This window comes from Ursus americanus, chromosome 33, assembly GCF_024610735.1.
Source record: "Ursus americanus isolate L20-20 chromosome 33, mUrsAme1.1.p, whole genome shotgun sequence".
Classification (NCBI taxonomy): Eukaryota; Metazoa; Chordata; class Mammalia; order Carnivora; family Ursidae; genus Ursus; species Ursus americanus.
Genome location: NC_142159.1, coordinates 259037 through 273209, shown reverse-complemented (window position 1 = coordinate 273209; position 14173 = coordinate 259037). Strand labels below are relative to the sequence as shown.

Sequence of the window (14173 nt, the reverse complement as noted above, 5' to 3'; positions counted from 1 at the left end):
TGTATTGAGTTTGAGAAGTTCTTTGTAGATCTTGGATACCAGTCTTTTATCTGAAGTGTCATTTGCAAATATATTCTCCCATTCCGTGGGCTGCCTCTTAGTTTTTTTGACTGTTTCTTTGGCTGTGCAGAAGCTTTTTATCTTGATGAAGTCCCATAAGTTCATTTTATCTTTTGTTTCTCTTGCCTTTGGGGATGTGTCATGAAAAAGGTTGCTTTGGCCGATGTCGTAGAGGTTGCTGCCTATGTTCTTCTCTAGAATTTTGATGGATTCCTGTCTCACATCGAGGTCTTTCATCCATTTGGAGTTTATTTTTGTGTATGGTGTGAGAGAGTGGTCAAGTTTCATTCTTTTGCATGTAGCTGTCCAATTTTCTCAGCACCATTTATTGAAGAGACTGTCTTTTTTCCGCCGGATGTTTTTTCCTGCTTTATCAAATATTAGTTGCCCAAAGAGCCGAGGGTCCATTTCTGGGTTCTCTATTCTGTTCCATTGGTCTATGTGTCTGTTTTTGTGCCAGTACCATGCCGTCTTTGTGATCACAGCTTTGTAGTACAGCTCGAAATCCGGCATTGTGATGCCCCCAGCTTTGTTTTTCCTTTTCAACAGTTCCTTGGTGATTCAGGGCCTTTTCTGTTTCCATACAAATTTAAGGATTATTTGTTCCAGTTCTTTGAAAAATGTCCTCGGTATTTTGATCGGGATAGCATTGAAAGTGTAGATTGCTCTGGGTAGCACGGACATTTTAACTATGTTAATTCTTCCGATCCATGAGCATGGAATATTTTTCCATCTTTTTATGTCTTCCTCAATGTCTTTCAAGAGTGATTTATAGTTTCTAGAATATAGGTCCTTTACGTCTCTGGTTAAGTTAATTCCAAGGTAACGTATGGTTTTTGGTGCTATTGTAAATGGGATGGATTCCCTAATTTCTCTTTCTTCGGTCTCGTTATTCGTGTATAGAAATGCAACTGATTTCTGAGCATTGATTTTGTATCCCGCCACGAGTAGGTTAATTTCTTATAGTTGACTCTTGTTAAATCTTGTCCTAGACTTATTGGAAGATTCAGTTTAAAGTTTAGGAGTATATCTCCTGGCTTTACTCAAATTCCCTAATGTCCTCAGTTGACAGATCTTGAGTCACAGTGAAGCAACCCACTAGAGTGAGCATTGCTACATTTGGGATGCCATTTTGATGATTAGCACTACCCCCAACTCCCCAATTCTCCTACCACTCATACTTACTCATATTCCAATGAAATATAGCATATGGAAGAGAGAGCTTGATTCATCAATTCTTCCCCCAAAACTTTCCATTGCTCTTTATCAATAACATTACTGGGGATCAGATAATGAAACATTAGTTAATTCTTGATGAGAGCTAGTAACTGCGGGATTGTAAATTTTATTAACCACTATCAATGGTAGAATCCTGGTTCCTGAAACGATGTCTTTTCACAAATTAGTTTTGCATTTTGGCTTGGTGGCTTCATTGACTTGGCCATTGTATTAAACATGAAATGACAAGGTGTCAGTCATCTTTCAGTTCAGTTAAGTAACATGTTGTGTAGGCCTTAGTTTATCCAGTTTGTGTATTATCTGGCTTCTTCCACGCTTTCAACCCTTCTCACTCATTTTCCTTCTCCTTTTCCCTAATTTCCGTTGTCATAATGGTCATACAGATAACTATTGGATCTTGGGAGGAAGAGACACTCGTACCAGATTAAGTTACCTGTTAACTCTGGTAAAAAATACACATAGTGGGAGGAGGTATTTAAAAACTATTGGGTTTGGAAAATGAGATTTGGATCTGAGTTTATCTCTGTGTCTCATGTTGTTTCTTAGAAAATAGAGAGCTAATTGTACAGGACCTGGTGAGTGATTGCTAATCTATTAATATTAAATCAGATGATGTAGCCCTGGGCTGCAGACCTGTGTATTTTTCTGATGTTCTAAAATAGCCCTTTGGCAATGGCTCTTCTTTTAAAATCTTGTACTTGTTTAAGGATGTTATTAGCTTTGGATATGTAATGTGAACATCAGAGTAGACAACAAGCATGTGTTTTCTTTACATAGTACGAGTTTTGTTGGTCCTGGGATTTTTAACTCTCTTGAGCATAAGACTCACTGGTTTCTGGGACCCCTAAGGCATTGAAGTGATTCCTGTGTGGCATAGAAAGCTGCTTAGATACTGCCTTTTAAAAAATGCTTTGACTTACTTTTAAGCCCAAAGATATGGTTTCCTCATCACCCAAAGACATTGTGACCTTTAAGGGTAAATTTTTGGACTGACTTAAGTAGTGATAGGACAAAGGACAAACATACTGAAAATTCCAGATATGTCAGTGGTAACTCTACGTGGTTTAGGCTGGGTCCCATTTTTGGATAGACCCTTGTGAGGTTGTACTAGTCCAAGGCTTACTCTTTAGCTCTGCGGTTCCGTATTTTATCAGTGTGCCTGGAATAACTCCTAATCAACCTCTTCAGAGACTGGTTTAAACTAGGCGCCATCTTATTTACCATGTAAGGATCTATCTTTCTGATGACCCGAATACCTGTGTCCACTATTGGGATATTACTTTCTCAGTATCAAGATTTGTAAAAAATTGAGAGCTTTTTAATGAGCAAGAACTAAAGTAGAAGAGATATGATAGTCTTGTGGAATATGTACTTCGGACTGTGAAACACCACCTGAAAGTCTGGAGTTTGACAGAAACTTTGTAATATTTTGTACTTTTCCCTTCTGTGACATCTTATCTCTGAAATGTTTTACCTTGAATTACCTAACCATTGCCTCTGTTCCAGTTTCCATTATATACCCTCAAATTTAAATTTGCTCTTTGGAAAAGGTGGCACTTTCATGTGTTTAAAATATAAAAGGTTCAAAGGCGAATATATACAATGAAAAGTTGTGTTCTTATTCTTGATCCCAGAGCCACCATTTTCCCTTCCTAGAAGTAACCACTTGTGGTAATTTCTTATGGGACTTTTAAGAGATAATATATGCACAGGCAAACAACTACATTTAAGTATATTCTTTTGCAGTGCTTTTATGCATGTAGTAGAGTATTACGGTTCATGGCACCTTGCGTTTTTCAATCAACAGTGTAACGTGGAAAGCATGAAAGTGCTCTCTCCATGCACACTTCATTCTTTCAAGGGATTTTTCTAAGGCTCTACTTAGGTTATCTTGATTAAGTTGGAAGATATGCCTAAGTGATTTAGAAACATCTACTCTTGTTGAAGGCATCTTAGGAAGTGTCCTAGGCCCATCCGTAGCTCATATAAGCCCACCTTTCAGGTGGCAAAGAGTCAAAGTAATGGAAGGGGCTGTAGACTTGATGTTGAAATGTTCATTTAAACTCCTTCACTCTGCTTATTTTTGCTTTGTGACTGTCGGCACTGCACTGAACTTTCTCAGTTTAATTTTCCTCATTTGAAAAATGAAAGTGCCTGGTAACTAAAGTGTTACACAAATGTAAGCGTTACTTATTACCACCATCGCTGGGTTTATTTATTCTATCTTGGTTTTATTTGTTTCACTTTCTGACTTTATTCCCTTAAATACTCTGGTTACTGGAAGCCATGGTTAGAATGACTCACCCAATAATTCCCTAGTCTTTAAGCCAAAACCATTTCCTATATATGGGGGTTCTGGCATTCTTGCAGATATACTTTATGGCACCCTTGAGGATGGTCCTGGATATTTCCTCACTCTTTAAACTTGTATGAAAGATTAGACCAGGGAGTCTTTGTGTAGAAATTTTCTACAGTAGTCCTAAATTTTAACTCCAGTAAATTAATTGCTAGCTTCGCTTTATATCTGTTTTGTGTTGATAGATAGCTAAGTCATTGCTTGTTAAGTAGCATTCCTTAGAACCATGAACTTGCCTATCAATGTTTAAATTATTTTACTTGTATCTGTGGCACCTTTTGAGAGGTTAAAAAAAATTCCATCAGCTCTAGACAACAGATGTCTTGTGTCCATCTCTAGTTGGTAAACACCCTTCTCCGGCCTAGATCAAATAACTTTTCTGGGTTTTTACAGCTAATGCACCTTAACTCAAACAGTCATGGTTAGGTTGACACAGTTATACTGAAAGTAATTTATCAAAGTCCTCATTAGATTGTCTTTTAATATCAACTTGTTAAGCCCGTTCCCTGGGAGATACTTTCCTATTTGTTCTTCTGTCCTTTAAATAGCATTCTGTGGCAGAGGGATAGAGAGTAGAAAATGCCTTATTGTTTAGGGAGAACTCTGCAAACCTGCAATCCCACACTATATATATTCATTCTGAAAATATTTGTTAAGCACTTACTTTGTGTCAGACACCGTATCAGGATATGTGGTCGATTTAAAGACGTGTCTTTGGTCTGAAGGATCATGCAGTTGAATGGGGAAGCAGATGTGTAAACTGGTAAGTGATGCAATGTAGTATTATCATGATGGCATTGTGTGCAGGGAGAAATGAAAGCTCTGGAGAAAGCAAACAAGTCTGCCTCAGGAAGTCATGACTTCAAAGAGACAAGTAGGCTGTGTCTTGAATGAGAAGCATGCCTTTGCCAGGTGAATTTAGGGACTTGGCATTCTAAGCAGAGGAAACAATACCTCAAACAGGTATTGAGTGTGTGTGTGTGTGGGGGGGGAATTCTCTAGTATATTTCAACTACATGTTGGGGAGTGGCAAGGGATAAAGGTAGGCGGGGGCCAATAAGATTAAAATCCTAGCCCTGTAGTCGATTTGCTGTATAGTATTGAGATTATGAATATGCTTTAGACTCTCTGTTGTGTAAGAAGCCCACACTATTGGAAGTCTACCTGCTACTCAAATGAAATTACAAGTATTGCATCATGAAATGTTTTCTAACTGATGAGTAGTAAGAAAGGTCTCAGTATTGTGCCCACAAGACCAACATGGAAGTGTACATGAGTACATTAAATTATCTTAGAAAAGTCTAGTGAAATGCCAGCAGTAGATATTATGTCATTTCTGGAGTTGACGTTGATTTTTGAGGCTGAGCATGCTTATGTACTCAAGTGGTCTAGGAGTGCTGAATATTTGATGTGTGCTCTTGGTTGCTCACTGCTTAGGAGGTGTAAGCAGGTAGCTGCTGCCTGATCTCTCAGTATACTTTTCAGCAAACCTATTGCTTTCCAATAAATCAGAAAACTCCTTTCTGCATTTTTCATCTGATGTCATTATGATATGTAGGTGGCAGCTTTCTTGGGCACAGTTGTCTATATAACTGTTCACCGCATGAGTCATTGTCTGTTTCTATTCTTCTGCCTGAAAATTCCATCTTGGAAATGATGTCATGCAATTAGTGACTGCTGCACTTTACTCATTATGCACATTGCAGCTGGCTCTGTATGTTATGTTGATGGACCCTACCTATGCCACAGACAAGGGACAAAGGGACTTGTTAAATGGACTGAGACTCAGCTCCTCCAAATGATATCCCCCGTAGAAAAGTTGCCAAGCAGATATCTGCATAAAACACACATGTTTTACATTCTAAGCATACAGTGCCTAACTTCTGTTATTGTGTCTGCTTAAATCCTTATCACAGTTGTACTTCTGTTTGAGCAAGTGGCCAGTTTAAGTAGATACTAATTTTGAAGAAGTTCTGTATTGGCCCCTGGAAGGTGACAGTTCAGCTTACCACACTGAAAAGGTAGGAACCAAATCTATGTAGAGTAGAACACCTTAAAGTAATTCACTTTTACCAAATTCCTCTATTGTTAAAGAAATATTCCTATATTGATAAATTTTTAAAAATTATACTGTGCCACCATTAACATGTCTGCTAGAATGTAAGCTCCATGAGGGCAGGGGTGGTTGTGCCTGTTTTATTCACTGTAGTATTCCCAGCACCTAGAGTAGTGCTTGGTATAGATGTAGCTCTTAGTAAATATTTGTTTAAATGAATGAATTGATCTTGACATCTATAAATCTTTTGTTTCTTATTAGAAGAAATCCTTCACAGGTTATCTGAGTATTTGTTTAATTCTTAAGAAACCTAAGTTTGAAAACATATTTTAAAGTCGGGGACCTAGCAGAGAAACAGACCCCACTGTAGATAGTACAAGCAGAGGGCAATGCGTTCTTTTTTTTTTTTTTTTTTTTAAGATTTTATTTATTTGAAAGAGAGAGAGCAAGAAAGCAGAAGTGGGGAGAAGAGGGAGAAGCAGGCTCCTCACTGAGCAGGGAGCCAGATGTGGGGCTCCTTCCTGGGACCTGGGATCATGATCTGAGCCGAAGGCAGACACTTAACCGACTGAGCCACCCAGGTGCCCCAAGTAGAGGGAATTTAATATATAGAATAGGTTACATGGATGATATAAGAGTCTAGAAGGTAAATGGGGTGGTGAGGCAACCCAGAGATTAGCAACACCTGGGAGTTAGTGTGCCACTAAGGAAATTAGAAGGTGCTGGTGTCACCAAAGGCCAGAAGTCTGAGCTATCTGGTGTGAGCTAGAAGCATGGAAAGAAGAGCTATTTGGTGGCAGCAGGAACTGTGACCCTGTTAAGAGAGCATTACCCTGGCTTCCCTCCTCCATCTTATCATTATCGGTTACCTCCCATTGATGGAACTTACCCAGAAATTGGTTGGCAGGGGAGCCTGGAAGACGTAGCTCCCACTGACAGAGTGGAGCAAGGGTGGGGTCCAAGTGGAAACAGGCTGAGGCACAAAGGCACTTGAAAAAAAATCTCCCAAGATGTAATTCTTTCTCCTTGTAGGTAAATAGTTAAATTATTTTGGACAAGAGATAAGAAGGGTTTTCAGGTAGATACAACCTTTTGTGCTTCTAAAGATTCTTAACTGCTGCTGAAACAATAATTAGTCCCAGTAGGTAACTTAACAACCCAGTCATTGCCTAAATAGTTAGGATGTGTGTCTAGGAAAATTGTCTTCTGTTGAACCTATATCTTACTGTTGGTCGCTTCCGGGGCAGTTTATCAATTTGGTTACTCAGGAAATAAGTTTCCTACCCTGTTGATCCTGGGATGCCTTGGGCATGATTGTGTGTGTGTGTGTGTACACATGTGTATGTACACGCATACATTGAGCTTGTCCCATCTACAACTGAAAAACTTGAGTCCACACATAAGATGTACAGAGTTTTGAGGATTGCAGCCTCATGGTACAGATTAGACTTTCCTTGACAGTTAAGGTAATTGCAGTTGAGCTAATTTTCCTTGTGCCACATATCACTTTAACTAGTCTTACTAGTTTGTATGGAGTTTTTCCTCCACGGCTTCAGATAGGTTAGCACTGGGGAAGGGAGGTGAGACCCCTGGATCAACTTTCTTCTGGACCTGAAAAGTATTTTTTTGTCTTATAAGGAAGGTTGCTGTTGCTCCATTTAAAGGCCAAGCTTTCCAAGTTATTGCTAGTAGTTTTCTTCTTGATTATAAAGCGTTTAATGAGTTATGTGATAGAAGTTTGGCACCTTCTAGAAGGGCTTTTTTTGTCAATCAGGTCACCTGCCTTTGGGCCCCTGCTACATTAATGAAATTGGTGGAACTAGGCCAGCGAAGGTTTTCAGTGGAGTGTATGTTTCTTCTTAGGCTGTTATTTTCCACAGAGGCCACGGGCAGGGGACTCTGAGTCAAGTTACCGTATATAAAAATTGCATAGGTTTCATTGTTTTTCTCTTTCCTCCAAAAATTAATTTCCTCTTGGCAGGTATAATTCACAGATGTAATTAAAAAGTAATTTGGTTCTAAAAAGCGTATCAGACTGCTTCCCGGAGTACCAGTTCTTTTCAGGCTGTTCATTTCAATTTAAGAGTTACATCTATGCATTTTTGAAGCCTCATGTTTGGTAATTACAACATTTTGCTACTGTATTTGACTCTTCCATTTTCCAAACTTTCTCCTCCCCTACCCCACTCTTCTGGCTCCTGTATTTCCCCACAGGCTTTGTGGATGCTGGTCCATTGATGGCTGAACTGCAGGTCCCTTCCCAGTGGAAAACCCCAGAGATGAGCCAAATCTGCCTTCAGCTGTGGCCATCCATCAGTGTAAGGTTGCCCTGGTGGTTGTCTTCAGTTTGTCCAACACTCCTCTGCCGCCCCCCACCCCGATCCTCATGTGTGGCTGAAACTTGCCCTGGAATCACACCTTTGTAACATATCATTACTAGATTGTAAAATCTAGTAATAAGATTTTAATATTGCTGCTATTTTTCATTTTCAAGTAATGTAAAGTAGTCTCTGACCATTTTTGTTGACCATAGCCCTGTTCCCCCCCCCCCCCCGTTTGCATATTTCCTATGGGTATTCTGGGTGCTTTTATTTTATTTTATTTATTTATTTTTTTAAAAGATTTTATTTATTTACTCGACAGAGATAGAGACAGCCAGCGAGAGAGGGAACACAAGCAGGGGGAGTGGGAGAGGAAGAAGCAGGCTCATAGCGGAGGAGCCTGACGTGGGGCTCGATCCCAGAACGCCGGGATCACGCCCTGAGCCGAAGGCAGACGCTTAACCGCTGTGCCACCCAGGCGCCCCTTATTTTATTTATTTATTTATTTATTTATTTATTTATTTATTTATTTATTTATTTAGATTTTATTTATTTATCTGACAGAGCGAGAGCGGGAACACAAGCAAGGGGAGTGTGAGAGGGAGAAGCAGGCTTCCTGCAGAGCAGGGAGCTCAATGTGGGGCTCTATCCCAGGACCCTGGAATCATGACCTGAGCTGAAGGCAGACACTTAATGGCTAAGCCACCCAGGCGCCCCTCTGGGTGCTTTTAAATGCATGTAGGATACAATTTATTTAGAAAGTTTTGGATTTCATAAGTCCAATTGGAGAATGTTGATTTTTTAAAAAATTTCAAGTCAGGACTTTCAAAAAGAAATTTCTTAATTTGAAACAATGAGAACTGGATCCCTCAAGCTCCATGTCCTTTCTCCTCACCCAAAAAATAAATGTGTAATGTTCTCATTTTATGATGTGTTGAAAACAATAAGGCAAATACAGGAGTAAGAGAGAGCTCCTCTCAGCTATAGTCGATAAGCCTAGCTAGCATAGTGATTTGAGAAAATAGAGTACCTTTACTTTTTTTTTTTTTTCAAACAATCATGCTGTCTTTTACAGCTAGTGTTGGAAAGACCATAAAATCCCCAAGCCTGTACCACAGAGCTTACATCTTTAGATTCAGGTTTACTGATATTAATCCTACAATGTTACTTCCTGAAGTGCACTGAAAGTACATTTTGTTCAACCTCTTCCTCTTTCCTTGCCTTACTGGAAGTCCCCCAATGTGTAGATTTAGAAATGAGTTCTCTAGTGTATCAAGCCTTGAGTTAAACGTTTTGTCTTAATATTGTTAGATGATTGCTTTTGTTCTTATGCCTTCAAAAAATAATTTCTTACAGAATTTTCTGTGTGAGCTGGTAACATCTTATGCTGCAATATAAAGCTTGTAAAGGAGAGGGTGCTGGTGCCTTCTTCTTGGTGATACTTTACCACTTGGGTTATAACTGACACAAGCCCTTCAATGAGAAATAGGAAGGAAATTCCCTGTTCTTACATGACACTTTTATTCAAAATAGCAATAAACAGCACAGTTACTGGAAACCAAGTTAACGTGACAGCTGATTTGAGAAAGAAAGAGTGAAAAGATTCGTGCTCTTCTGCTATGTTGAAAGCATATTTGTTGAAAGAACAGCTGTTTGGAACCGGGGACCCTGTCTCTCTGAAGGTAGGCCTGAGGAGTTTGTTTAGAGGAGCTGTTTTAGACTGAGGAGAATTGTGAGAAAAACTCTTTCCTGACGTGTGAGCGCTGTGTTAACATCCCAGCTTGTAGGTGAGAGAAGGGAAGAATCATTAAAGCAGCATTGGAAGGAGGATTCCAAAGCAGTCCCTCTGAGCATTCTGACTTTGTTCTGAGCCTAGTTTCTGCACAGGAGTCTGATACAAGTGACTCAAATCAAGGGTCCATACTGTGGGCAGAGTAAAAATAGGACTCAGTTTCATTAGACTTCTTAATGCGTTGAAGGAAGAAAAAAGATTCATTACCATAGACCAGTCATTTTTTGTCTTGTGGGATACTGGGGAGTGGGGAGGCGTGAGGGTCCTTACGCTTATTAGCTAAACATCGTTAAATGCTATTTCTTTAAAAACAAACACTTTGGGGAGCCTGGGTGGCTCAGTATGTTGGGCAGCCAACTCTTGATTTTGGCTCAGGCCATGATCTTGGTCGTGGGATCAAGCACCCCCACCCCACCCCAACCTGTCACCCCTTCAGGCTCCACGCTGAGCACAGAGTCTGCTTGTCCCTGTCCCCCCCAACCCCTGAGCTCTCTCTCATAACTAACTAACTAACTAACTAACTAAATAAATAAATAAAATCTTTTTAAAAAAGTGAACACTATTTGTTTTCCCCCTGATTTTGAAAATTACTCACTTGTGAAAAAAAATCTTTGGGAAGTATATGAAAAAATATAATGATAGAGAAGATATTTCACATAATCCCTGTCATCCATTTATTTACTTGCACTTATGTCGTTATTGTTTTGCTTAACATTTATCATAAGCATTTTTCATGACCTTAAAAATATTTAAATACCTTTATTATATTCCATCGTTTGAATATGTCATTATTTATTTAACTCTTGCCCAATTGTTGGACGTTTGAATTTTTAGGTTTTCAATATTATAAATAATGCTGCAATGTAAATTTTTGTGTTGCTGTTACACTGATGGATTCTTTATGTGTTCAGAGGTGAGTGGTCGCGTGGGCCCTCTAATTTTAAAAAGTTGTCAGGAAGTCCTCTGGGCTGAGCCCATGCAGAGACAGCTTTGCTGTGGAGTTGTCATTCTAAACTGCTTCACCGTGGTGAACATCTGTTGAGGCAGGGAGTGGAGAGCTGTGGAGAATCCGGCTTGACCGTAAGGAACGGATTTATGGAACATGATCACAGCAAGATGGGCCAAGATATATTCTTACCTCATGCACAGTCTTCCACATTATATGCTTGGTATATGGGAATATATATGGAAATTGTGTATTGATCAGCATCTTTTGTTGTTCATACCGTCCTCCTTCACTTAACCAGTCCACTGGGAAGGTGGATTAGAGGTCCTACATTGGTAGAAAGGGGTTAATACTACCGCATTTTTGTTTGGGGTTTTTTTGGGGTTATTTATTTATTTTTTTTTAAGATTTATTTATTTGAGAGAAAGAACAAGAGAGAGGGGCAGGGGAAGAGAGAGAGGGAGAGACAGTCTTAAGCAGACTCCGCATTGAGTGCAGAGCCCGATGTGGGGCTCAATCTTAGGACCCTGAGATCATGACCTGAGCCGAAACCAAGAGTCGGGAGTTTAACTGACTGAGCCACCCAGGCACCCCTGGTTTTTTTTTAATAAGAGATTTCCTTGGACTATAAATTCCATCAGGACAGGGACTGTGTCCCGTGTATATCTGTATGCCTAATGGGCAGCATCTGGCGCATAGTGTCTATGCCTCCATCATGAACACTGTTACTCTATTAATGTGTGTTCAAATCATACTCATTTTTTGTTTTGTCTTCTGAAAGTCATCCTCATGCTGTTAACTCACATATTTGAAGATCTGTGACATTCCAGGAAGCCGAGCAGGTGAATTTCATGGTTGCTTTGCTGTAGTTACTTCTTTGTGCCATTTCTTTTTTGTACTTTCGCATCCGTGCTGCATTGAAAGCTGGAGCCAGTCACGAAGCTAGTACTCTGCCCTCCCAGTAGGAGGTTTTAGTGTGACACATTATCTTGCATCTTGCATGGGGTGTGAAACAGGAGGCCGAAAAAGCACTCCTTTAGCCTTTTTGTGGGATGGGAGTAAATATTTAGACACTGTTCTCAGGTGCTGCAGAAATTAATAATAACTTTGTAGCAGTTTTAGAAGCTCTTCTTGTACCCACTGGAACAGGTTTAATTTGAAGAACCTTGCTTTAGCTCTTTTGAAGCTGTGATTTTTTTCCCCTAGAGACCTGCCCTGGGTTCTTCTACACAGCGTTCTTTTTGCAGGATCTTTCTATCCATACGGTTGACATTTGCCCCATCCCCTTGCACCACACCTGACCCGAATCTCATTATACCCAATTCTGAAACATCTAGTTTTGAAACATGGTAGTGTTTTCTTTTTGAAAGGGCCAAATCTTCACCCTTTGCTCTCCTCCCTTAAGCCAGGGCTGTTTTGATGACTAACATTCAGCGTGCCACTGGACCAACCGTCTGTACTTTGATCCCAGAATTAATTTCTAGACTGCTGTTTGTTTGGAAATGGAAGTTCTCTAGCTTGTTTGGATACGGCTGTGATTCAGTTAAACTGGCACCGATTTTCCATCTGTTTGCCATTGGTTGGGCTCCTCTGATGTGTTAGGAAAGCTGCTGCACACCGTTGGGGAGAGAACGTCATGTGTCCATGGTTTTGCACAAGGGTTTGTTTGTGGACTCAGGTTTTGTGTAAAGCCTCCTTCTGGCTGAAAGGCATGAGCCTCCCTTCGAATAATGGAAAGGCGTATTCTGCCTGGCCACTTGTTCTTGAGCTCTAGTATGATCTCCACTTCTGGTCTTCCTTTGAGGGAGAAGAATATGGGTAGGAAGGGGTGTGAATAAACGTTCATACACAATCTCAGATGTTGGACTTCCCAGCAGCAGAGAGCGAGTCGTATGTTATAATAGAAAAGACCACCTAAAGAACAGATATCAATTTAGCCACCATTACTGAGCATCCACGTGTAACACGTTTGGAGGTGTATAAAGACGATTTTAATTCCAGCCCAGCTGGTGATTTCTTCAATGAACTTGGGTAAATGACTTGACCTCTCTGGACCTTAGTTTCTCCAACTGTGCTTGGACTAGGTAATCCTTAAGGTTCTTTCCAATTTTGGAACTCTGTATCCAAATGTTTATCTGTTTGTTACAGAACAAGAGAAGAGACTCTTCCACAGAATTGGAATATTCTTATATCTCACATGCTTCAAACTAAATGGCCTAGAAATGATTCTTGTAGAGAAGGATTTCTCAGCCTCAGCACTATTGATATTTTGTTTTTTTTTTTTTTTTTTAAAGATTTTATTTATTTATTCGACAGGATAGAGACAGCCAGCGAGAGAGGGAACACAAGCAGGGGGAGTGGGAGAGGAAGAAGCAGGCTCATAGCAGAGGAGCCTGATGTGGGGCTCGATCCCATAACGCCGGGATCACGCCCTGAGCCGAAGGCAGACGCCTAACCGCTGTGCCACCCAGGCGCCCCAGCACTATTGATATTTTGGATACTTCTTTGTTGAGTGGTTGTCCTGTACCCCGTAGGATGTTTACCTGCATCCCTGGCCTTGCCCACTAGATGCCGGTAACATTCTCCCCCCACCACCCCTGCCAGCTGTGACAACTAAAAATGTCTCCCGACGTTGACACTGGCCCCTGGGGGAAATTGCTTCAGTTGAGAGGCTTTGCTCCAGAAAGAGAAAAGTGTACTGTTTGAATGTGGGCTATTTTTAATATCTATTTTCATATTGTTCCTCTTCGGCTAATTACCGATCCTGGGGATGGAGAATGAGCAACCTCATTGGTCAGGAGCTATATCACTCTTCTTTAGTAGCTTCTTTTCAAGATAGGCCTTTCCTAACTGGGTGGGCTCACTTTGCGTCTTCAGTATTGTTTTCGGAATATGTGTAGATGCTGGTTGTTGCCAAGAGGAAGTTAAGGTTTTAACCTGAAGCAACCTAAAAAATGTACAGACGTAAATGTCCCTAGAGGATGAAGACAATGACTTCTAGTGAATGAGGTTGAGCTTTTGTTATCTGAAGTGAGGTCATGAGTGATAGGAAATTCATTTAATTATAATATCAAGTTTTGAAATATCAGGTCCACCTGGCCGACTTTGAAATGATTGCCAAGCTTTTAGCTCAGCGATCTCTCCCTGTATACCTCTTCCCCACAACCTGCTGTTAGCCATTGAGGTAGTGATTAAAAATGTACTAGTTCTCTTATGAGATCTAATTTTAATACTTGCCACTTTTGCTGTAATATGTTGATTTTAGGTTGAATAACTTTGCAGTCCCCCCCCCCCCCCCCGCACCGTGTCATATTTTCCTCATTTCTTGCAAATCCACAGTCTTAACTGGGTTAGGTACAGAATGATGCTGCTTGCTAACTGGGGTAGAGTACGTTTTGTGAGT

The 14173-nt window shown here is 40.3% G+C and overlaps 1 protein-coding gene and 1 long non-coding RNA gene across 2 annotated transcripts in view; both read left to right on the top strand.

The window, feature by feature from the left end:
- The window catches only part of SMAP2 (small ArfGAP2), a 47263-nt gene that overhangs the window by 3390 nt on the left and 29700 nt on the right, over nucleotides 1-14173 (top strand). The gene's annotated exons all lie outside the window — the stretch shown is intronic.
- Nucleotides 874-9086, top strand: LOC148107200 (uncharacterized). The gene is made up of 2 exons (XR_015722765.1): nucleotides 874-5676; nucleotides 7926-9086. It is a non-coding gene; the product is annotated as an uncharacterized LOC148107200 (long non-coding RNA).